The sequence below is a fragment of the Thalassophryne amazonica genome, chromosome 3, assembly GCF_902500255.1.
Source record: "Thalassophryne amazonica chromosome 3, fThaAma1.1, whole genome shotgun sequence".
NCBI classification, from domain to species: domain Eukaryota; kingdom Metazoa; phylum Chordata; class Actinopteri; order Batrachoidiformes; family Batrachoididae; genus Thalassophryne; species Thalassophryne amazonica.
This window is the reverse complement of record NC_047105.1, coordinates 97,705,795-97,731,973: the sequence shown is the minus strand read 5'-3', so window position 1 is coordinate 97,731,973 and position 26,179 is coordinate 97,705,795. Positions and strand designations below refer to the sequence as shown.

At 40.2% G+C, this 26,179-nt stretch overlaps 1 protein-coding gene and 2 long non-coding RNA genes across 8 annotated transcripts in view; 2 read left to right on the top strand and 1 right to left on the bottom strand.

The window, feature by feature from the left end:
- LOC117507316 overlaps positions 1 to 25,448 on the top strand; it is a 29,450-nt gene extending 4,002 nt beyond the window's left edge. The window contains exons 3-5 of one of the 4 annotated variants that reach the window (XR_004559674.1): positions 4,653 to 4,891; positions 23,438 to 23,445; positions 25,438 to 25,448. This is a non-coding gene — a long non-coding RNA (uncharacterized LOC117507316). Of the gene's footprint in view, positions 1 to 4,652; positions 4,897 to 6,118; positions 6,131 to 22,074; positions 22,107 to 23,437; positions 23,446 to 25,437 lie in introns of those variants that run through there. The other 3 variants (XR_004559676.1, XR_004559675.1, XR_004559677.1) reach the window with 3 other exon arrangements.
- prickle2b (prickle homolog 2b) overlaps positions 1 to 26,179 on the top strand; it is a 466,229-nt gene that overhangs the window by 89,876 nt on the left and 350,174 nt on the right. The window lies entirely within an intron of this gene.
- Positions 4,477 to 16,725, bottom strand: LOC117507315. 2 transcript variants are annotated; one of them, XR_004559672.1, is made up of 2 exons: positions 16,696 to 16,725; positions 4,477 to 4,734 (listed from the first exon to the last, which is right to left on the bottom strand). It is a non-coding gene; the product is annotated as an uncharacterized LOC117507315 (long non-coding RNA). The 2 variants fall into 2 exon arrangements; XR_004559673.1 differs by lacking the exon at positions 16,696 to 16,725 and adding an exon at positions 13,403 to 13,414.

Here is a 26,179-nt window from a genome sequence, read left to right as displayed (position 1 = left end):
CTCTGCCTTTAACCTTCAAGTCCCTACTTCACCAGACTGTGAATTCCTCAAAACTATATTGGATTCTGGATCTATTGGACTACTATTGGATTAACCATGGAATTGATCAGCTGGTCTCTGAACGCTATTGACACCATTTTTTTCTACAAGAAGGTCAGGACCGGGGGATCCTACCTGCCCAGATGGAACGTATTCTGCGGGCTATGTCCTCGACTCCTGGGGGTCTTGGCGTGTCGCATGCTTGGCACCTTTCTTTGTTGAGGACGTCGAGGATTTATTCATTTTTGGTCTCATGGCAGCAGGGCTGGTACTTTTTGGCTTATGTGCTACCCTGATCTACCGGAAAATTGGCAAGGCGGCAGCATCAAGAACCACGAGTCCTCGCTTTTCCATCATGATTAACAAGGTTGGCAAGGCAGTGCATTCTCAGACTGCGTTGACTCTTGAACTCAGACGCAAATTGGATGACACCTTCTAGCTAATGCGTGCCTTGCAGTTGAAGCTGAAGGTTTCGCAGGCCGGTGAATACTCTTAATTCATAATTGGGAATATTCTAAATTCATAATTTGGATTTGGCTGTTCAAGTGGAACTCTTAAAAGTGTTTTTCACTGCTCAGCTACAACACTCCAGGCTTATCTAGCCTCAAGGACAAATTGCCCACTGTTTACCTCCAGAGGAATTTATTCAGGCCTTGGTGAGATTATTTGGCTCCATTCTTATCTCAACCCACAAAGACAATAAACTGACAGACTTACACATGGACTGAAGCATGCTCCAGCTTTTCCCTTTCACCTCCCTTCCTGCCCCCCCTGCAGCAGGCCCCCATTTTTCCCAAACTGGCAGGCCTCCAGTTGCAGAGGCTAACACACACTCACATCGCCTCAATTTGGAAAACGGACTGTTTCAAGTTTAGTGCACATAAACAATGTCAAATGTATATGTGTTGTCTTAATTCTGATGTGTGCCATTATTACAGTAAACAAGTAATAATTGTGGATTAATTGCTGTTTGTCTGTGGAATGTGAGTGTGGCAATCTCGTTGTTGTAATGACAATGATAATAAAGCTATCCATCCATCCATCCATCCATCCATATAGTTTCTCATCCTTCAACTAGCCTTCAGAAAGCTTGGAGACCCCTGGTGTAAACAAAAAAAGAATTTCTGAGCAAACGCACTGTCTACAAGCAATATTTCAGCCCAGTCACATTTTTTCATCCTCCCGTCATGAAGTGAGTAAAATTTTCGTGACGGGTTTTTTTAACTCACTGTTACTAACTCTACTCCTACCCTCAACCTTAACTATAACCTAACCCTACTCCTTCCCCCAACCCTAACCATAACCACCCCAACCCCCTGCTTCACTTTTAATTTCATGTAGCCATCACGGAATGAATTAGAATGATTTTGTGCTGCTGTGATGAAAATGAGGCACTTTTCGTTACAATATCATGAACCAATAGATTCATGTATACGAGGTCTGTCCAAAAAGTATCGGACCATTGGCTGGGAAAAAAAACTGGCTTACCTGGAGGGTTGGAAACCTAATCACCCACCCTCGAAGTACTCTCCTTGGGACTCCACACACTTTTCCCAGTGTTGTCGCCACTGTTGGAAGCATTCCAAAAATGCCTTTTTCGGGATGGTGCGCAGCTCCGCCATCGTCGCAGCCATAATGTCCTCTCTTGTCTCAAATCGGGTTCCTTTTAATGGTATTTTAAGTTTTGGGAAGAGACAAAAGTCACAAGGGGCCATGTCAGGGGAGTAAGGCGCCTGTTGAACCACCGGAGTCTGGTTTTTGGTCAAATAAGTCTGAATTAAATGAGAGGAATGAGCTGGCGCGTTGTCCTGGTGGAGGCGCCAATTTCCTCCGGCCCACAACTCCGGTCTCTTGCGCCGCACACTATCACGTAGACGACGGAGGACATCCCTGTAATACTCCTTTGTTACTGTTTGACCCTGTGGTGCGTACTCGTGGTGTACCACACCACGGGAGTAAAAAAAAACAGTCAGCATTACCTTGATGTTGCTGCGCACTTGGCGTGCCTTCTTCGGTCTTGGCGACGTGGAATGCTTCCACTGTGACAACTGAAATTTGGTTTCCGGGTCGTACCCGTACACCCAGGACTCATCTCCGGTGATTATAGTGTCCATAAAGCTGGGATCAGTGTCAGTGGAGTCCAGCATGTCCTGTGAGACTTCCACACGGAGGTGCTTTTGCTCCGCCGTCAGCAACCTCGGCACGAACTTCGCCGCCACTCGTTTCATGCCCAAATCGTCCGTTATGATGGAATGTGCCGAAGTCTTGCCAATGTCCACTTCCTCAGCAATTTCTCGGACAGTCAAGCGACGATCCCGCATAACCACAGCGTGCACTTTGGAAACGATCTCGTCATTTCGGCTCGTTGATGGCCGACCGGAGCGCGGCTCGCTCTCCACCGTTACGCGCCTGTCTTTAAACCGGTTGTACCACTCCTTAATCCGTGTGCTGCTCATGGCTTCATCTCCGAAAGCTGTTTGGATTTTTCGAATAGTTTCTGCCTGGCTGTCGCCAAGTTTCTGGCAGAATTTAATGCAGTAACACTGCTCCACGCGTTCGGCCATTTTCTCACAACAAAAAAATCAGACGAGGGGGGTGGAGCGCTCCTCCCACAAGCTGTGCCCACAGGCGAATGACATCACCGACAGGCGTGGGGAAACTCACGCATGCGCACGAGGGTTCAACCTTGGCTGATGCAATCACACGTGATTCAAATCCATATGGTTTTTGCAAAAAATAAAAAGGACCTATAGTTTACGGACAGACCTCGTATTTTGTGCTGCTGAATCACAACTTGCCGTGAGACTGGGTTGAATGTTTCATTAAGATCTCCTCTTTCAAACTGAGCATGCAAAGATGATTTCAGAAAAATCTATGAATTATGAGTTGCGCCTTTGCAATGTGCAACAGTGTTTGAAAAGTGTAACTGATGCACGCATACAATCTGGACACTTATGGAAAACCAGATCTTGTGTGTTCTGCATTCATCTGCAGTAGAAGAGTTCATGGGAATATGGGTTCTGTCTTTGCAGCCTAAGAGCCAGATTCTTGAGAAGTTTCCACACTCTAAAAAAAAGAATATAATGGTTCAGCTTAATTCAATTAAGGTAACAATTTGCATTGATCATTTTATGAAATTCCAACTAAAATCTTTCAGTAAATCCAACAAGAATTTTAATTTTAGAAAAACAGTTATTTAAGGATAACCAACTTAAATTCAATAAAATGGTTAATGTTAAATTAAGGTGAACCAACTTAAATTCAATAAAATGGTCAATGTTAAATTAAGGTGAACCAACATAAACTTAATAAAATGGTTAATGTTAAATTAAGGTGAACCAACTTCATTTTAATAAAATGGTCATGTCAAATTAAGGTGAACCAACTTCATTTTAATAAAATGGTTAATCGTAAATTAAGTTGTCAATTTACTTAATTGAAGCTATTCTAGCTCATTTGTTTAGCATTTATCATCACAAATATCAATTTTCCCCTCAATTTCATATCAATACCATTGATTTTATAAACATTAATACAATTCAGTCAGTTTAATGATCAAACTTGTTTATTATCAAAAAAAGAAAAGAAAAGAAAAGAAAAAGCCAACTTGTCCAACTGTTTGCCATCAAATAAACGTGGAAGATCTATAAATGCACAGCAAACTCTTGTTTGCTATGAAACACACACACAAATTCAAATTATTGAGATTTGGATGACTGCTCTCCTGAACTAAATTAAATGACTCACTCTCTGCATATTAAAGAACAAGTAAAAATAACAGTCATGCAAAAAGGAATGCATAAAAGAATGTTGCTGGTGTTTGGAAAAAATACATCATGGCAATACTTGTTCTCAGTGAAGAATATTGAACACATAAATTCCAAAAAAAGAACACAGCTATAATTGATGCAGTTTTTTCTTAATCCTTTTGGTAGTAAGTTTTTGCTGAAATGGCTTCAGAGACGTGTTGATTCGGCTTTGATGCTTCCTAGATTGTAGTTTGTGCTTGTTGTAAAACTATAATGCATTGTAGTTACATACTGTTTAGTCTTTTCTACAGTGAGGCAAAAGAGTATTTATTCAGTCGCCAATTGTGCAAGTTGTCCCACTTAAAAAGATGAGAAAGACCTGTAATTTTCTTCGTACGTTCTCAACTATGAGATACACAATGAGGGGGAAAATAAAATATACAGAAAATCACATTGTCTGATTTTTACAGAATTTATTTGTAAATTATGCTGAAAATAAGCATTTGGTGCATAAAAGAACGTTATGGACTCAAAACTTCATGATACATGGCCCAATTCATTCTTTCCTTTATATAGATCAGTCGTCCTGGTCCCTTTGCAGAAAAACAGCCCCAAAGCATGATGTTTCCACCCCCATGCTTCACAGTAGGTATGGTGTTCTATGGATGCAACCCAGCATTCTTTCTCCTCCAAACACAACAAATTATTTTTAACAAAAAGTTCTATTGTGGTTTCATCTGACCATATGACATTCTCCCAATCCTCTTCTGGATCATCCTAATGTTCTCTAGCAAACTTCAGACGGGCCTGGACATGTACTGGGGGACATGTCTGGCACTGCGTCATTCACTTGGTGTCCCCAAGTGATCCGTGTAAAGGAAAGAATGAATGGGGCCATGTATCGTGAAATTTTGAGTGAAAACCTGTGTATTTGGTCCATAACGTTCTGTTCAATCAGACAATGTGATCTTCTGGATTTTTTTTTTCTCGTTTTCTCTCGTTGAGGAGAACCTATGATGCAAATTACAGGCCTCTCTCATCTTTTTAAGTGGGAGAACTTGCGCAATTGGTGATTGACTAAATACTTTTTTGCCCCACTATATGTATTTTAGTGGAGGTCTAAATATTGATAACTCCTCAAAAGTACAAAAAATAAAAAATGTTCAAAATTATCATTAAATTATTGTTGCATGTAACTGCATTTGTTTTAGCTGTGTGTGTTAATCAATAACCCACTGGCAAATACAGGTGCTGTATGTTGTACCAAGAACGAACATAAATATAACAGTCCAACATTTACAGAAATAGAGTGCAGCCTAATTTTTAGTACAGCATTTTACTTTTAAGAGACATTACCTTGGGACTAGCTCTCAGAGCATCCAGCTCAAGGAATATCTTTTGAAATGCCTCAAAAGTGCTTTTTAGTTCTTTTGGATAGCACAGGTTGAGTGCATACATACACTCAACAAAAATATAAACGCAACACTTTTGGTTTTGCTCCCATTTTGTATGAGATGAACTCAAAGATCTAAAACTTTTTCCACATACACAATATCACCATTTCCCTCAAATATTGTTCACAAACCAGTCTAAATCTGTGATAGTGAGCACTTCTCCTTTGCTGAGATAATCCATCCCACCTCACAGGTGTGCCATACCAAGATGCTGATTAGACACCATGATTAGTGCACAGGTGTGCCTTAGACTGCCCACAATAAAAGGCCACTCTGAAAGGTGCAGTTTTATCACACAGCACAATGCCACAGATGTCACAAGATTTGAGGGAGCATGCAATTGGCATGCTGACAGCAGGAATGTCAACCAGAGCTGTTGCTCGCGTATTGAATGTTCATTTCTCTACCATAAGCCGTCTCCAATGGCGTTTCAGAGAATTTGGCAGTACATCCAACCAGCCTCACAACCGCAGACCACGTGTAACCACACCAGCCCAGGACCTCCACATCCAGCATGTTCACCTCCAAGATCGTCTGAGACCAGCCACTCGGGCAGCTGCTGGAACAATCGGTTTGCATAACCAAAGAATTTCTGCACAAACTGTCAGAAACCGTCTCAGGGAAGCTCATCTGCATGCTCGTTGTCCTTATCGGGGTCTCGACCTGACTCCAGTTCGTCATCGTAACCGACTTGAGTGGGCAAATGCTCACATTCGCTGGTGTTTGGCACGTTGGAGAGGTGTTCTCTTAACAGATGATGCGAAGGAGATGTGTTGCACTGCATGAGGCAAATGGTGGTCACACCAGATACTGACTGGTATCCCCCCCCAATAAAACAAAACTGCACCTTTCAGAGTGGCCTTTTATTGTGGGCAGTCTAAGGCACACCTGTGCACTAATCATGGTGTCTAATCAGCATCTTGGTATGGCACACCTGTGAGGTGGGATGGATTATCTCAGCAAAGGAGAAGTGCTCACTATCACAGATTTAGACTGGTTTGTGAACAATATTTGAGGGAAATGGTGATAGTGTGTATGTGGGAAAAGTTTTAGATCTTTGAGTTCATCTCATACAAAATGGGAGCAAAACCAAAAGTGTTGCGTTTATATTTTTGTTGAGTATAAGTCCCATAAGCAAGGCACATGCTCTTGGAACAGTCAGGCCATCCAGGACTTCTTCTCCCTCAATCACCACTGTTGCATTGGCTGGTTCAGATGACCCTCTGCTCACAACAATCTTCACGACTTCATCACCATCCTGGCATAAGTAGGTCAGAATCAATGTCAGTTTTTTTTTTTGGTCATATGTAAAAACAAGAATGTACAGTGTGTCTCAACTTCAGGATTAAACCTGGGCTTTGGGGATGGCCACTGAGAAGCAAAACAAACCATTTTAATGGCATACTTTTTGACACAAACACTGCTCACAAAGGCTTGTTCAAACTTACTTTCACTTTAGGGCAATAACGAAACTTACTGAATATATCACTGATCATCCTGATTTTCTTTCCTATCATTTAGGTGCACTGTTTGCCATCCCTAAATACAGCCCAGGCTAAATCCTGAAGTTATCCGTTCAAGTGTTGGATTTACCTACCAACTGTTCTTTGAAGAGATCCTGTTCCCGTTCTCTCAGGTACACAATTAAGCTACGGATTGCAGCTTCTCTCCTCCTTTCTACAGATGGTTCCTGTAATACAAGAAAATTAAATAAAAAAAATAAATAAATCTATCTTTAAAAAGAAATAATGTGCAAACCAAAAACTATATTTATTCATCATTGTATTTACTACAACTAAGTGTTGAATAAATAACTATGAAGACATTTTGAAAGACAACTATTATGTATTAATTTATGATCCATCCATCCATTTTCTTCCGCTTATCCGGGGCCAGGTCGTGAGGGCAGCAGTCTGAGCAGAGTAGCCCAGACTTCCTGATCCGCACACACTTCCTCCAGCCCTTCCGGGGGAACACCAAGGCGTTCCCAGGCCAGCCGAGAGACGTAGTCTCTCCAGCACATCCTAGGTCTTCCCCGGGGCCTCCCCCCGAAGGGAGGTGCATGGAACGCCTTCCCAGGAAGGCGTCCAGGGGGCATCCGGAAAAGATGCCCGAGACAATTGACAGACGGATCGGTGCAGCGTCTGCAGTGATGCGGTCGCAGTATCGGACCGTTGTGGTGAAGAGGGAGCTGAGCAGGAAGGCGAAGCTCTCGATTTATCGGCCGAGATGAGTTTCTTTCACAGGGTGGCTGGGCACTCCCTTCGAGATAGGGTGAGGAGCCCAGTCACCCTGTGAAAGTAACACATCTCGGCCACTTGTGTCTGTGAACTCGTTGAACCATGGCCTCAGATTTGGAGGTGCTGATTTTCATCCTGGTCGCCCCACACTTGGCTGCAAACTGCCCCAGTGCACACTGAAGGTCCTGGTTCAACGAAGCCAACAGAACCACATTATCCACAAACAGCAGAGATGAGATCCTGAAGCTGCCAAACTGGACTCCCTCCGCCCCCTGGCTGTGCCTAGAAATTCTGTCCATAAAAATAATAAACAACTGGTGACAAAGGGCAGCCCTGGGAACAGGTCCGACTTACTGCCGGCAATGCGAACCAGACTCCGGTCATACAGGGAACGGACAGCCATCAGCAAAGGACTTAATTTATGATATATTTACTTAAATATCCCATCAACACCTCCTAAGAAATCAAGTGATTTGATGTATTTTAAATGAACTGTGTTACATTAATTTATACCTCTAGCAGCATTTTCTTTATGTGCTGAATCTTCATTTTTGCAGCTCCTCCTCTTGAGGACACCAGTGCCATTATTTTCGGGGTATACTGGTCCAGTTTTGCCATGAATGTTGTCTCAAGGCCAACAGTGGTGAGCCTTCTGAATTCTTCATTTATCTATATAAAACACAAATAAATAGACAATTTGTTAATGTAGAAAATTGACTGACATGGCACATACTGTAAACCATTTTATGAAACAATTTTAACCTGAGTTGCATCGAAAAGACCAGGCCATCGGTCTCTCAAGTCACTGATTGATGGTGCTTGAATGACAACTTCCTGCCTGCGAATGGAGAATGTCTTTGCCATTTTCTCACTGATGACCAGGCAGTTGCTCCTCTTCTTTACTTCATCAAGGAGCTCCAATCTTACATTTTCCAAAGTTCCTTCCGATTCTTCTTGTGGGTGAGGAGGTAAATAGTTCACCTCTGCCCTTTTTGGCTTTTTGATATTCTTTGCGGGTGCTTTCTCATGTGCTCGCTTCTTTTTGAGAGCGTTCACGTCAAGCTCAGGACATCCAAGCCCTCTCAATTTAGATCTATAGCTGGCCATTTTATATTTCAGTCTTTGTTGCCATGCGTAGCATCCATTATATGACCCTGGTTCTTTAAGGCAAGGATGTTTCTGAATTAGTGCCTCAGCAACATCGGCTAACTGCGCACTTGTGGGGTAGGCAACATACAGAAAGATGCTTTCAGCCAGTTTCTCAAGGATGTCTGTAAGGATTGTGGCAAAGTTGAGCTGAATTCCATCGTTCTTGAAATTTTCATTTCCTGAGGCCAGCACAAGCTCCGTGTCATATGCAAAATTAGGTACTGGAAATTCAGTGGGCCAACGCTGTGTACGTCGAGTTACATGTTCAGGTGATGAAAGAATCAGTGTGTCTTGTGATCCAGAAGAGCAGGCGCTGCTAGCAGGATGGACAGAGATCTCTGAATTAGGAAGTGAGGTTACTGATGTACTCTCAAAGGAACTGTCAACATCAGAAAAGGTTAGAGTAACAGTAGGAGCCTCAACAATGGGAACCACCTTAATGGTATCCTTGTCCTTGATGTCACTTATTGAGGTAAGAGAAAAATATTCCTCTCCAAAGTCAGCATCCTTATAATGCAAGGTAAAGTTCCCATCAAGTGCAAATTTCTCTCTCACAATAGACTCAAGTTCATCCACAGTATCAGGGATTCCAAGGGGTAAGTCCAGTTTGCAAATTTCATGGTCCTGAAGAATGATGCGAAGTTTGGCTTGAGGAGACATCGGGGTATCTATAAGAGAAAACATTATATCAGTTTGGATTATAGAATACATTCATACGCATCCCATAATCATTCAGTATGGGAGAAAAATATGACCAACAAAAGTTACTCCAGATAAATAAAAGCTTAGACTTGTCATTACATTTATCATATAAACTAGTATGCTGAGGGGTACTGGATAACATTACATTACACTGTGACATTTTGTTATCATGAAACTTCACACCAAGTCTTAATTTTGTGTCCATAAGTATACTTCTATAGACCCTACCACAAAAACAAAACAAAAATCCTATATGATTGCTTATACTTTGACTAAATAATAAGGCAAACAACAAGGGGTGGAAGAAAGCTTTGACATTTTGCCCTGAAGAATAATGTAATGAAAATAAAACTACAAAGACTACCATCTTGTTGTCCATCTAAGTATTATGGACCTCATATTTACAAGTACTACTCCAGATGACATTTTTACATCTCCATCTTGGCAGAGTAATCAAGAGCCTAACATCCTCTCCTTCTCAGCTAGAATTAATGTGGTCTGGGTTTAAAAGCCATACCATGCTTCTGGTAAATTGAGACACTAGTATTGCCTAATGTTTGATTATAGACTGAACAATGTCACACTTTGAAAAATATTGGAATACACACATCGAAGGAGTTGTATAATGTCACTCACTACACCTGCAAATGAAACTTATCATTTGTGCTCAAGTGTGGGGCAAGCACATTCTTTAAAAAAAAAAAAAAACCCAGCAACTTTTTTGTGGAATTAGACAGTAACCCCATATACAGGGAAGGATGATGCAATTTTTGAGGTCTCATCTATAAACTCAAACAAATGACAAGGTATACTGACCCCGTTCCCGTCTATGGTACAAAAATGTAGCACTTCTGGGTCACCATGAGATTCCCTGTAACACTGTATGCTGCCATGGGGAAGATGTCAAACAACTCACTAGGTTCAATGAGTTTGACACTTCTTGTGTTTTCAAGCTCATAGCTTCTAAGATGCTCAATATACCATGAATTTAAACATTTCACAATGAAGCCAACCTTCCCATTTACAACAACAAGCTGTATCAGTTCTACAAAATCTGGCAGACCACCTGTTGAACCATGTGCCAAGATCATGCCAGTGGAGTAACTGGTGCCATTGTAGCAAACTGTGTTTGCCATGTGAACAAATGATTCTTCAGGAAATTTTGATTCAACTGCTTTCTTAATGTCTTCCCTCAGCACAGTCAAACCCACTGTTGACAATTTTGCTACCTGTAGAGGTTGAACAGTTTTACTGCCATGTAGATGGTATGCGATCATTAACTGATGCTTCACTGCAAGAGACAACAGAATGTTTCGGAAGCAAAGAGTATGCCTGACCGCACGCTTAAAAAAGCTGTGCTTAGCTTCAAAGCACATAGTCCACAAAGACACAAGTGGACCAAAAGCCTTTATCAGATGTGGGTAGTGTTCAAGAAAATGATGCTTTGGAATGAGTCTTTCCTGAGGGAAAACCTACAGGAATCTGTGTCGATGCTCTGAAATCTTGCTGTCAAGGAAACAAATAGTGAGATCTGTATGAACAGGAGAAAGGACAAGTTCAACTATGTCCTTAAGGTTCAGAAGGATCAGCCAAGCTGGTTCATTCTCAGGGATTCTTTCTCCTACTATCAGGGGAAGGAGGCGAAGCAAAGCCCAGTTTTCATGGGCATTCCCACCAACAGTTTTTCTTGCAGCAAAGGTCAGTGGAACTGGTTGTGGTGCATCCGTTCTATCTGCCCATCTATATGGGAACTCTTTGATTAGTTTATTTAATTCATCCAGTGTGAAATATTTCCTTTTGATTAAGGCATTTAGACATAGTGCTAACTCTAAGGGAACAATACCTTCAAAGAGATCATGAAGCAAATCAGGTGGGTAGCCAGATAAAACATTGAAATATTTTAGTTTAGCAGTCAGTGGGCACTGTCCCTTTACTCCATAACAATGAGATGCACTTGTATCTCTCTGCGCTGTCTGAACATGCACCCTGTGCTCTTGTGTTGTCCGAGGACAAAATGCTCCTGTCTTAACTTCACTCACTTGGAATTGGGATCTTTCTCCAAGACAGAACCTGCAGACGTGTGTACTTGAGAAGCTCTCCACAAACCCTCCAATACAGTGGGCTCCAAGGTTATCTGCAACAACACAAAATACAGTACCTTTAACTCGTAGACCTAGTGAAGGAATGTAAAGTCCTTCTTCTTCTAGGCTGGCAATGTCCTTTAACAGTGGTTCTAACACAGCACTATAGCCAAACTTTTTAACATCATCAGCCTTGCAGAGAATGGCAAGGTAGATTGATGTCAGCGAGGATCTGAGCAATGGTGGCACATTAGCTAAAACCCAATATACAGCAGTAATTTTGTGTTTTTTTCTTGATGTGCCAAGTGGATTACACACTTCAAAATCATCCACATACAGAATGAGAGAAATGGCTGGATTGTTTTCTGAGAGCAATGTATTGTTTTTAAAATGTATGCCATCATGAAATGATTTATATTGAGCGTCAGACCTGCTGTCTGTTTCAGTGCTATGTCTGAGCAAATCCTGGATCTCTTTTTTCTTCAAAACCTCATGTAAAGACTTCAAAATGGGAATATATTGGAAACTTTTCTTCTCCCTAGCACTGAGAAGATACTCAATAGGTTCCACCATGGAAAAATACTCTCTTCTTTTGTAGGAAGTGGAAAGAGGAGCATTCTGTCCTAGAGCTAATGTAATTGGGTTAGACTTGCATAGCTCTGTCACCATCTCTGAGATGATCAAATCATCAACCTCACAATTATGCGTCTTTAAGCATGACTGTAAAATATCTTTTAAAATAGGACCTGAAGCTGATGAAGTAATAAAGTGCAGTTCTTCCACTAACTCATCAATACACCTTTGTGGGACATTGAATATGCTTTCCATTTTCAGCAGCAAGTGGGCTAATTTGTTTTCAATTAAGTTAGGCAATTCTCTCATTTCTTCATCTTCAGGATCTTCACTCACTATACCCTCCATATCCTCCTCAATAGTATCATCCCCTGTATTTGAAGGATTAACATACCTCTGTAAGAGATCAGGCTTGAAGTCATCCAGGGAATGATGAGTGTGTTTCCGGCTCCTACGAGAGGCAAATGTTCCATAAATGTTTGTTTTGAAAGAGCAATTTTCAAAAACACAAGACACGGTTTCCTGTTTTTTTTAAATGACGGCCAATGTGTTCAAAGTATTCTTTTTCTGTTGAGATGGTGTTTGAAGAGCAACATAAACATTTAAAAGACAGAAGTTCTCTGTGTGTCCCTGTCTCACGGGCTGAATGGCTTCTTGACAGATGGGTTCTGAGGCTGCCCCATGTTTTAAATGAGCAACAACACTCCCAATAGAGGCAAGGGAGAAATTCTCCACCATGTCCATGTCTAAGCCTGTAATGCTTTAAAAGATCAGTTCTTCTTGACACTTCAAATTTGCAGATTTTACAGGACCAATTCATGTTTAAAACTAAGCAAAGCTCTGTTTAAACTGCTTGAAATGTTTAGAGATCCACAGCTATAATGCATACAGCCTATGCAGTATCACTTTTAGAAAAACTTGTTGCCTATGATGTGTTTCTAAATTGAAGGTGGGAAAAGCAAAAATTTGCTTGCAACCAACTGCACAAAAATTATCCATTGTCTTAGGATATAAAATATTTTAAATACATTTGGACTGTCATTGTTGTTTCAATATGTTGAAATTTCTTTCCTTAAAAACTGAATAAAAAAAAAGAACAAGGGGATGTGTTAAACAAGTTGTGGTGACTACACATACATTTTGATGATTCATAACTTCAGAAAATTCCACGTGTCTCAAGGGCAAAACAAAAATACGCAGGCCTACTGCAGCCTCACTAAAAGGAAACCTTTTCTATGGCATTTCTACAAATAATGTCAGTGCCTTAACATATTGCACATAGACACAGACCAACACGTATAAAGTTGAAACAGAAATTTCTCTCCTAAAATAATTTGTAACAAGTTTAGTTGCGACAGACAGTCGATCTATCACCATGCACCTGTAGCTAGCAAAACCTTCACCAAACTTTAAACTTGGACAAAATAAAACACTTAATATCTCTCTTACCTTTGCGGTGGCAGTGGTACAACTAACGTATAATACTAAATTAATTTGTTCGGCAGCCACAGTAAAAAACATGAACCTTGCAGCAGAAAATGTCCAAGTCTGACAGTCACCTAATTAGAAATAAACGGTCGAAGGACGGCTCTTCAACAGAGAGCGCGGGCAAAAGCAAAGTTCAAAATCGTGTGACGAATCCTTTTCTTTAAAACAAATTCTTGCACTATTTGTTAATACAGTTAGTAGCGGTTATGAACAAAATAAAGAAAAAACAGTTACTTACCCAGTGACACTCTAGAAATTTTTCTTTTTCCTTCTTCTGATTTTTTTAATAACAGCCACAGTCTGGCTCCTCTCTGTACTTGATAGCAGGAGTAGAACATCCTCTGAAAGCTGTTGAATATATCACTTTATCAAGTTTTAGCGAGGATGTGACCCTGTAGCTTTCCAATATGTGTAAACTTCATCCAGGAAATGCTGCAGAGAAATGTTTGGTTTGGATAATTCGGAGATGCCTGTAATGTTTGCTCAAGCTACCTCTACGACAGAACAGCCTCAGTTTTTCAAAATAAAAGCTCATAATACTAAGAACATGAACAGTGTTTTGTTTTGAAACAGGCTGTTTAATGTGGTCGGTCGTACATTATTTCACTTGCTGCAAACTCGAACGTCTTCAAAAACAACCTCACAGACAATAACCTAACTTCTTTGACTTATGAAAGAGAAACATACATCTCTATTTAAACATGATTTGAAAATGTTACATAAACTCAGCCCTAAAACATTTAGGTTAACCTTGTTTCTTTTGACTTACATATTTTACGTTTATTTAAATTTTATATTTTTCAATTATTTATCATCTGCCAGCTGCCTATGTTCACCGGCTTTGTTTAGGGCAAAGAGCCATGAACTGACAGGAAGACTCAGTATGTAGCAAAATGTCAGTCCCTGATTCAGCTTAGACAATGAAGGAAGTGGAGCTGATTTTGTCTGGCTAAAGGCCAGACAAAATTTGTTGGCAATGTATACATATTTAAGTTAATAGTTTTCCATATTTTCAGCTGGACCAGCTTCTTAAAATAAGTTATCAATTTGTTAAAGTAAGTCTATGTAACAAGCTTGTTCTTTTATGTTGAAAAAGCTCTTGATTTTAAGCTCAATGAACTAATCCCATATTTTCAGCTAGACCAGCTTCTTAAAATAAGTTAGCAACTTTTTAAAATAAGTCAGTGTAACAAGCTTATTCTTTTATGTTGAAAAAGCTCTTGATTTTAAGCTACCTAACCCCATGAATCATTTTTTAGAGTGTATATTCATGGAAATGTAACTTTAGTCCATGAGCCCTTAGCCAATTTTGAGCTAACTGGTACTACTTAAGAGGACTAAACAACACAATCAAGCCTCAGTGCACCATGGCCTACACAAAAAAAATGTATGATCACCTTCCCAGAGCAGTAGCTGTAGCCAATAAAGGATTGCAAAGGGGTCATCATTTAAAAAATGCTCTAATCATATTAAATTATTTGTCTGACCATAAAAGATGACAAAAAGAATGGACTATCTGTGATGGAATATTAGAGTTATGTGGTAAAGCAGCAAATGTCAATTTAAATTTTACAGGGGTCAAAAGTTAAAGTTGCTTCAATTTTGGTAAAAGTCTAAGCCACAGGCTTAGACTGCCATTCTTAATTTAAATGATTTCTTCTCTCTCTTAAACTCTTAAATTATTGAATCAGATAAACTGGCAAGATTCCTAGTTCCTCTTGAATAACCTTGCCTTTCAGCAACTCTTCTCTCCATGTACACTCTGGACTCACTGAAGCCGTTAATCTTCTACTTTTGATTCAGCTTCGTAGTTACCAAGCAGCACAGGCATGGGTTTGAACTGGGACAATGTCAGTCTTCCACTACAGGATTTTTGGAAGACTGGAGTCTATGGTAGGGGAAGCCGGGTCACAGTGGATCAGAAATGTTATTTTGTCTGCATAAACACATTATGCATAGGTTTAGGTCATTCTGTTGTGGATTTAATACAGCAATTCTTAAAAGGCTGTGTTATTTATGTTCCCCCAAGTGCAATTTACAGGTGTTTAAAATCAATTTTAAAATTTTTGCTTCACTCTGCCCCGGATCACGGGGCACAGTGAATCAACGTAGAATATAATTAAAAAAACGTGATTATAAAGATTTCTTCAAAATTATTAAACATATGCTGATGCATATACAAACTATAATCCAGCTAGAGGGTGACACGGGAGTAGACTTTCACTCCTGTCCCGTCCCACTCCCACAGGAAAATTCCTGTCCCATCCCACTCCTGGTAAAATGACTCTCACTCCCATCCCGCGCCCATTCAGAATGACCCCTGCTCCTGTACCGCTCCCATTTTTCTTACTTCTTTTAGTGTTGAGGCTTTAGTGTTGTGCAGTTTTATTTCAGAAGATATGGTAACAGGAACAGTTCATCTGTGGTAATACAGTGAGGCACTTATTGCCTTAAGCCCCTTTCACACCGGCCCTGCTTAGAGTTGCTTCCTGTGGCATCATGATGACGCAGGAATATCTGCATCAGGTGCACGCAGCAGGGGGCAGAGAGGAGGTGAGGACGCAGCCTGCAGGTTCTCTGCACAGAGGAATCAAAGTGCACACTTTGGCTGCAGCCAGACTGTGCACTCTGATTTCTCTGCTAGTTTATATTTATTCTTCTACTGAGCTGCAGGTCTGCACTTTGAGTTCTGTTATAGTTTATCTTTCCACTTTTGACTGCGAGATGCGCGCGAACGAACCGTCTGTGAGCAAATGTGGAGATGTCTGGAGTTATACTTGATGTGGACATGTCCTGTCTCTGGCAATCAGTCTGTGAGCAGGACTTATGTCCTTTTTTTTAACACAGTGATGAGAGTGTTTGAGCGGAGAGCAAGGAACTAACTGCCTGCAGCCAGACAGTTTTTTTTTTCTTTCTTTCTTTTAATTGTTCACATGTGTGCGCGTGAACGAATCATCCATGAGTGGCCTGGAGATGTCTGGACATTTTAATGGATGTGGACATGTCCTGTCTCTGGCAATCAGTCTGTGAGCAGGACTTATGTCCTTTACTTAACACAATGATGAGAGAGTTTGAGGGGAGAGCGAGGAGCACAGCCAGCCTTTTTTTTTTTCTTTTAATTGTGCATATGTCTGCGCACGAACAAATCGTCCATGAGTGGACTGGAGATGTCCGGACTTTTTACTGGATGTGTCTCTGGCAATCAGTCTGTGAGCAGGACTTTTATGGATTTTATTTAAACACTTTTGTGAGAGAAGAGCGAGGAGCTGCAGCTGCAATCAGCATTTTTTTTCTGCGCTCTTTTTTGAGCGTGTAGTTTTACTCCATTGTGTACACAGTATAAAAACAATCTTGCGTGATTTATACTTCAGGAACAATGGAACACAGCAGGAATCATAACGTTGTCTTGTGAGGGTGTGGCTTCCAGTCACGCTGAGTACCGTCCTGTTGCTCTGACTTGCGCTGAAACCACTTAATTTCTGCGTCGAGCACAGGATGGCAAAAAAATTAAACATGTTTAATTTTTGGCGTCCGATTTGCTTTGTCCTTTGCGTCCCTCGCGCTGTTGTGGCGTCGAGCTGCATCGTCTCTGCACTGGGTTGCTTCCACGCGGCGGCGTCAAGGGGCTTTAATAAAAAATAAAAAAAACTTCACCAAAAGACACAAAACATAAATAATGCATGGCCTGTGGTCTTACAGTTTTTCAAAATGTGGTGGTGGTGGTGGACACATTATGATGCTGACATTTACTTTGACTTCTATTTCTGTAACTGCAGACTGTATGGAACCAACATGTTTCATGTTTTGTGTGGTCAACTTTTATTTTTATTTATTTTCTGTTAATATATATATCCATTCCTACATTTAAGGCCTGCAGCATTTTCCAAGAAAAAAAGGTTGACACAGGGCAGTTTATTCTAAATGTAAGAATTAATCATTTTTACAGCCAGGTTTTTTTTTTTTTTTTTTTTTTTGAGAAATGCCACAGAATGAAAACATGAACATTTCCAACTCAATTTCATTTGGATCAATCATTCAGAAATACAAACAGTGTCATACTTTATGGTAAATCTGTGTCAGGTAGGCAGTTCTCAAAAACTAAATGTCCATGCTGGAAGAAGACAAGTGAGGGAAGCCACCAAGACACAACTTTGGAAGAATTTTTGGGTGTGAGTGGAGAAACTTTTTATTTTTATCTTAATTTTACATACAGTCAAAACTTTTTGATTTATGGTTGTTTCTGTTCCATTTCTGAAATTAAAGAAATGCTATAAAGAAAATGTTAACATTTTATTGCTTTTCAAACTTTGTCCTAATTATAGACGGCTTTAAGCAAAGCTGCCCAGTATTTTTTCAGTGTCCTTTTTGAAAATTGACAGCTCAAATGACAGGACAGCTCGCTGCCTAAAACTTTGGTTCCCGCTCCCGTCTGCTCCTGTGAACGTTTAATCCCGTACCGTCCCAGTCATGTGACAAATGGCAAAATTGACTCCTATCCCATGGGAATCCCCCAAAATGACTGATATTCGCCCTCGTCTAACTCGGGCAAATATCTGTCATTGTGGGCGACTGGTCATGAACGTCGGGCCTCTAAAAATGCATGCCGCCCTCTAAAAGCATGTTATTGTATTATTATTCAAGTTTTACTGAGTCAATCAAGAACATTTAAAAACTGGTTTAAAGGTTGAAGTCTACACTTCCAACAAAAATTCAAACTGAAACTGAAAGCATGGGGAATTTGGTGGAAGGAATGCTTAATTCGGTCATGTGACTTTTGACATGTATCCATGTCAAATAACTCTAGAGGGTTAAACTTCAACTGCACCACAATGTTATTTTTTTTTTCCTTCTTCATTGCACCGTTTGTTTTCAGCTGTCAAGTTCTCAGGGGTTTCACTTTACTTCTGCCTAAATTTTAAAAAGGCCTTGGCCATCAGTAGAGTTAAATTAAATCAGCTCAGATGGTTTCGACATTAAGCTACACTCTTTGTTTTATTTATGTAGTTTAGCTACAAAAGTGAAAACAAACCACAAAATATAGCAATTACTTAAGCTAACATCAAATATAAAACAGATATAAAGTTCTCCTTAAAGTGTAGGTGACATGATATGTAATGTTTTTTGAGTATTTAAGACTAAAATTAAACAGTTTGAAATTATTGTTTTCCCAGTGTGCGGTTACTGAAGAGATAAATATTCTGATTTTGAATAGTCCTGGCATTCCTCTGTCTGCGGGAGATGATGGTGTAGCGTCCAGTTTGTTTATTTTGCTTTTTTGTTTTAGTTTGGGGCTTTTTTATACACTTTTTCAATTCAGTTTCAATATATTTCATTTATATCGGACCAAATCACAACAAGGCTGCCTCAAGGCGCTTCACAGAAGTAAGGTCTAACCTTACCCACCCTTAGAGCAAGCACACAGATGACAGTGGTAAGGAACAACTCCCTCTGATTTGAGGAAGAAACCTCAAGCAGATCAGTCTCAAAGGGGTGACCCACTGCTTGAGCCATGCTACTGACACAGTTGGAAATTTTTGTCTTTTGTTTCTATCTGCACCTGTGCGAATTACTTATCAGTCCAATGCGCGAGTGACAATCTCTGCATTTGTTGCATGTGTACTGTGATGCCTGCTGAGGCTGCTGCTGTCGAACCTTCTTCCTAGCTCGTTGCTCAGCATGGCCTTGGTTCCTCTCCTTTTGAACTGTGCACCACTAAAAACCAGAGACTTTCGGGTGAGTCATGAAATTGGAGGAGGAGGAAGTGACATCAGCGGGAGAACCATTGTCTTAGCAGTCCCATTTGTTTGGTTAGCGATCGGACATATTTCTGTGTGTAAGTGCTTCATTTCTGGATTTATACCGGCTCAAGGTGTTGCAGTCTTTTGTTCAAACACTCATGCAGAGTGCACTTACTTCAGTTTTCTAATCACATGCATTAGAATGAGTGTATTAAACAGATAAGTGGGTCATCCGGCGACTTATCCATCCTGTGTTCCGCACATTTTGAAGACAGCTGTTTTGACACTGTCCCATTGAGGAGAGTGAGAATTCAGCAGGAACCAGAACTTTGACAGCTGTGGACCAGCGGGCTAAACACGCATAATATCAAGACTGTAAGCTACTACTTTTTTCACGTTTTGAACTACTACTTTTTTCACACCCTTTGAACACTGCAGCTTAAACAATGATGCAGCTAATTCATGGACTTTTCTTCAGCCAGGACAAGGAATTAATGTATTTTCAGACATCATTTTCCAAAATCAGGCTTTATCTGGATAGATTTTTGTCAGACTGTGATGATAAAGCTCACTGAAACAAACAGGTACGTAAGACTTTATATTTGCTCCATGTGTGAATGGTTTGAATATTTGAGACAGTCTGTTGGGACATGCCTATCTCGGCTTTCAATGCTTACCTGTCCAGTAAGTATCAGAGAAATTGTGGAGAGCTGGGCATGTCCCAGCTTGTCCCATGACACGCCGAAACGGATGTGTTCCTTTGTCTCGCTCAAACAGCGAATCGGTCGTTACGCACAAAGCCTCCGCGCGGCTTTCCATGACAAAATCTCTTGTTAAAAGTGAAATCTGCCGGAAAATGGCTGATGTCCAGCTCTTGTGATAACCAGAGAAAGTGCACACAACGGTCTCGTATCCACAGAGCCATCAGCTTAGAAATGATCTGGCGTTTTCTGCCTCGTCGTCGCAGCTCGGAGTGCGGCGCGCCGAGTGTCCTTAAAGCCCTCCTTAAAGCCATCCTTAAAGCTGTAGTAACAGTCCTTATTCTCTGTGAAGCCCGTAAAATTTTCACCGAAAGCCAGATAAATTTTTCAAATGGTTTCCAGGTGCCAGTCTCTAACAGCTTCTGAAAAAATTCTGATGGAAAAAAAGTCCAAATCATTCCGCCATTTCCAGACAATGAAAAGCCGATGAGGGGGAGGGACCACTCCTTCCACAAGGCGTGCTCACAGGCGAATGACGTCACCAACAGGCGTGGAAAAACTCACGCATGCGCACGAGGGTTCAAGCTTGTCTGACGTAAAAACATATGAATCAAATCCATATAGTTTAAAAAAAAAAATAAAAAGGACCGTTACTTTATTGACAGACCTTGTAGTCTCTCCAGTGTGTCCTGGGTCTTCCCCGGGGCCTCCTCCCAGTGGGACGTGCCCGGAGCACCTCTCCAGTGAGGTGTCCAGGGGGCATCCGGAAAAGATGCCCGAGCCACCTCAACTGACTCCTTTCGATGTGGAGGAACAGCAGCTCAACTCCGAGCTCCTCCCGAGTGACCGAGCTCCTCACCCTATCTCTAAGGGAGGGTGCCCCCCTACTCAGCTCTCTCTTCACCACAACGGTCCGATACAGCGAACGCATCACTCCAGATGCTGCACCGATCCGTCTATCGATCTCACGCTCCATGCACCTGCATCGGCCTGCATTATTTTTTTTATTTTTTGGGGGGGGGATTTCATTGACTGTGGAACAGCTGATGTGGCTGTTTCACTCACACACAGCATGTTTATCATGCAGAATCACTTGGCATGAGGACCATGAAGACCCTACTTCTTTTTCAAAACAAAAGTCCCTATCCATTTGCAATCTAACAGCACAATTGTCTTAGAAATGTTCATGTATCCATCCCCTGAGCCAATAACTGTGTCCCGCATACATTTCATGTCAGGATTTTTTTGTTTCACTTCATGAAAGCATTTTGTTTTATTCTTGTTGCCAAATTACTGTGGACATTGTTAAAAATATTTCGATTATTGTTGGGGTTTTGTACTGTTGGGATCCCTCCTCCTTGGTGTCTCATATTTTTCATCACCTCAGTTATTACTGTCACCACTTGTCTTTCATTCTTGTCTGTCTTCGTGTTGTTTTGGTGGTCAGCCTTTCCTGATAGAAGTTATCTGTTACGTTTAAATAAAATGTTATAGGCTGCTAAGGAAGGGCAGGTGAAGGTCACACACGCACACCACGTTCACTCATGCACTACATACTACCTGTCTTGCAAGAAGAAATTGCATATATGTGTATATATGTATATAAAGGTTCACTATACCCGTATATGCAGACCGGGTGGGGGAAAAAAAAAAAAAAAAATATATATATATATATATATATATATATATATATATAATATATATTAAACAAAATTGCTTTGTTTGCATTTATTTTTGACCATACTGTCCATTAAAATGTGTACATAAAATATTGGGGCACCAGTAATTCTGATTGCAGCTTTATATGATCAAATAAATGCACAAAATGACAAATGTTTCACATCACATGACAGAGAAATAATAGTTGAAAAAGCGAGAAAGAAAAGGTTAACAAAAAGCATTAATATACTCATTTTAGGTAGGTGTGTGTGTGTGTGTGTGTGTGTGTGTGTGTGTGTGTGTGTGTGTGTGTGTGTGTGTGTGTGTGTGTGTGTGTGTGTGTGTGTGTGTGTGTGAGATCCCACAGCTGAACTGTGTAGATGGTCATCATCTGGCATGTTCTCCACAGGTTGGTCGTTCTCCATTCCTGTCAATAAGCCCTCCAGCTGGTCAGTATCTTTATTTGTAGGTCCACCACCTGTCATAAAGCTCTCTTTTCAGGCTTCTGTTTCAATTTGTTTGTTTATTCATTTATTTTTAGCTGTATTTTTATATTCTTCCACAAAACCTGCATTGAACAAATTCTGTAATGCATTGTTCTTGTCGATTCTTGTTCATTTGCATTGAATTCATTGCAGATGGATTTCCATGCAGTGCTTTTCTTTGATTCTATAGCAGATGGGTGCTGTTAATCTTCAGTGAGTTTTCTCATGCTCAATAAAGTTGTTTGATCGTAGTCCCGTTTCTGCTGCCATTGTTACCCTGCATGCCAGTGAAGCAGGGTATTGTTTACAATTGTGTGTGTGTGTGTGTGTGTGTGTGTGTGTGTGTGTGTGTGTGTGTGTGTGTGTGTGTGTGTGTGTGTGTGTGTGTGTGTGTGTGTGTGTGTGTGTGTGTGCGCGTGCGTACTCACACATGAACGCACTTAGTGGAAACATTACTTGGGTAGATATTGAGGTTTTTAGATTTTGGTAGTTTGTAGTAGTTTTGGTCAAAGCTAAAGAAATTGGTAAATAGTAAATGGACTGCATTCATATAGCGCTTTTCCATCGGCATCAGACACTCAAAGCCCTTTACAAATAATACCACACATTCACCCCAATGTGAGGGTGCTAAGGCGCTCACTACACACCAGAAATTTTTTTTCTTTCTTTAATCTACAGTGCGTCCAGAAAGTATTCACAGCACTTCACTTTTTCCACATTTTATGTTTCAGCCTCACTCCAAAATTAATTCTCACTCCTCACAATTCTACTCACTAATTTTTTTTTTAGATATTTGCAAATTTATTTATATATATATCATGTCCACATGCTTTGAAGAAAAAAATGAATTTCATCCATTTTGGAATAAGGCTGTAAAATAACAAATGTGGAAAAAGTGAAGCGCCATGAATACTTTCCAGATGCACTCTTTCAACAACTATGAAGCCTAGATGGATGAGGTACAATATCTATTGATGACCCAAATATTTGTGATTGATTGGTATGAATGACTTCATAATGAAGTTGCACAGAATTCAGATGAAGTGACACATAGTCAAAATCATGACTTTTTTTTTTTTTTTTTTTTTTGTTTTATTGTGGAGCGTGCTGGGCATGCAGGGTTTGCTTTTCACTTTTCTCTGAATTTCCTCAATTTTTCTCCATACAATTTTAGGCTTTTCTGGATCCATTCCATGTTTTACATGTTTTTACAGCACTAGGGATGCACGATCCACAATTTTTCACTTCCGATCTGATCCCGATACCTGAATTTGGATATCTGCTGATACCGATACTCTTCCGATTCGATACCAGAGCTCTGTTTGCTTTAATATTATTATCATTATTGTTGATTTTATGAGGATTTTCATAAAAAGGAGACCTGAAAGTTGAGCTACAATTTGCCAGAAGGTGTATTTAAGATAAAAGCCTAGATTTGATGTTTTGATTAAAGAATTAAGTACTTATTTATAGACTTACAGCAAAAAGACAGTACTCTCTCTGCCCATCTCTGTCCATCTCTCTGTCTGTCTCTTTTGCTCACTTTTTCTTTTTCTCTCTCTTGCTCGCCTTCTCTCTCCCTCTGTCTCTCTGTTTTTCTCTCTCGCTGTTATCGTGCTGCACAAACTTCAAACTTTTTGGAAACACGAAGCCTTTCAACTGTAAAATAAATGTATCATCATCGACGCTCACATGCAGGATTTTAATGGAGACTTTTTCCCCTTTCAGTGGATAGAATCTTTGTTCAGCTCCTCCTCGGCTGCACACTGAACTGGCTTTTCATAGCGTTTGACAGCCTCTGGAGAGTGAAGTGGCTAACCTTTTAGCACACATTTTCAGCAACAATTCAGTTAATTTTTTTGGAAAATCTGCGAGCAGAAATTTGCAGCTAACCCCAGCTAGAACACTGCAGAAGAGAGCTCTCTCAAACAGCCCCACTTCAAAAATCTCCCCCTCTCCTCCTCCCTCTCAGCAGTAAACAAACAGAGAGCAAACAACAGCAGTTGAGAGGATTCGCAGTGGCTCTTCTCCAGTATCGGAAAATGTCGCGGGTTGGATCGGTATTTTCCGATACATGAATTACATCTGTATCGGAGCCCGATACTGATCCAGAATTGGATCAGTCCCATCCCTAACTAGCACAGGTGGTTTTAAATTAATCTTGTTCATTTTTATTCAAGACTCCATTGTCTAGGTGGCACCTCACTGAATGGGATGTTCTGTCTTTCAACTCCTGTAAATATTCTTAGAATTGCACTTAAAACATAACTTAATTGTATTATACTTAGTCTGTGTTTCAGAAAGCCATTTATTAAGATATGAGGAGCTATTCTAGATTAAGGACTACTCTTGGCCTAATTTAAGATTTGTCTGGGAGCCCATTCCTTTGTGAATTAGAGCTTTCTTGAGCTTAAACTCAAATCAAACTCTGATTTCCTTAGAGGCTACTGAAAGAGGAAGAACTGACCCAGTTCCGGAGATACTGCAGGTTTTGACCTGCATCTGTTGCAGATATGTAAGGTTGCATGGATGAAGGGATTGTCAGAGAAATACATGAATGATTGATGGATACAATTCAGTAAATGTGACTTATCATATCTGGATTCAGTTGTCCCATTTCCTGCAGTACAGTTGCTATATTTTCCACATTTTTTCATGTCCTTGTGTAATGTGTGCCGATAATTGCTAAATCTCAGTGTAATAACACTTCAGTCCGGCTGCTTCCTCTTTCTCCACCTCTGTGTCTATCCATGCATCTCCTCATCCATCCCATTTAAAACCAGCCAACCCACTTGCAGGGGTTATAAACTGTGCACCGCTTCAGATTTGTCATTGTCTCTTCCTCTCATTTTACACTCCACGTCATTCTTTTTCGAGCCATTCACCTGCTTCTGTTCATGTGTCTTTCTGCAGAAAAGAGAATTTTTGATAAGTATTGTCAATATTAATGGATTTCAACATGTAAGGAAGAGTTTCTGTTGTGAAGTTTCTGCATAAACGGTTGTGCTGATTTCTGGCCAAGAAGTGCAGCAGCCAATAGAGGTCAGTATTAGACAACAGTGAGTTTTTTCTGTAAGGTTGTACATTATCCTGGTCATCAGTGTCATGAGCAGGTTCATAGACTGGAATATGACTTTTGTAGATTAAAACAAGGATGTGTTTTGTGCAGCCAAAAGGGTGAAGGCTGAAGCAAAAGCTTATAAACACACCTCCCCCCCCCCCCCCTTCACCAGTTGCTATATACACATATATGTACACCCATACAACAAATACCAAAAAAAAAAAAAAGACAAGCAGAGACAATATAGATTAATCAGTAAAATAAAATATCTGAACACAGCAGAACAAACCGCAATATAATGCACAGATAAAACAGAAGAACAGTAACAGTCAGTCAGTTAACCTAATTTATTCTACTATAATAAGAAATTATATTGTTTTTATAAAGTCTTTTCAAGCCAGTCAAAGTACCAGATAATTTAATACTATCAGAACAGTTACTCCAGAGACGGAGATGCAGTGACTTTTTTACAGTAGTTTGAATCTTCAAGTTGTCAAATACTAATGTTCCTCTCAGGTGATAACAGGACTTCCTCATTTTAAACAGTTCCTGGACATGTTGAGGCAAGAGTTTAACTTTATACATGGTCTGTATCGTAATATAATCAACCAAGTCCCAAAATTTAAAAATGTGTAAGCAAGCAAACAGTGGGCTTGTTGGCTCACGATATGGTTTTTACTTATAACTCTTAGAGGTTTCTTTTGTAAGAGAAATATTGGGTTTGTGTTTGTTTTATATTTTTTTTTACCCAAACCCCAATGCAGTCGGTCATGTATGGGACAAGTAATGAATGATACAACGTAACCAATGAATGCTGGGAGAGGAAGAATTGTGCTTTATACAGAATCACGATAACTTTTGACATTTTGGATTGAACATAATTTATGAATTTTCCAACTTAATTTATCATCGATAAACACTCCAAGAAATTTGGTTTCAGTTACTATTTCAGTTTTAGCATCATTCAATAATAAGTTTGTACTTATGTTCCTGGGCTTATTTCCGAATATAATACATTTTGTTTTACCCAAATGAAGTGATCATTTATTTGAATCAAACC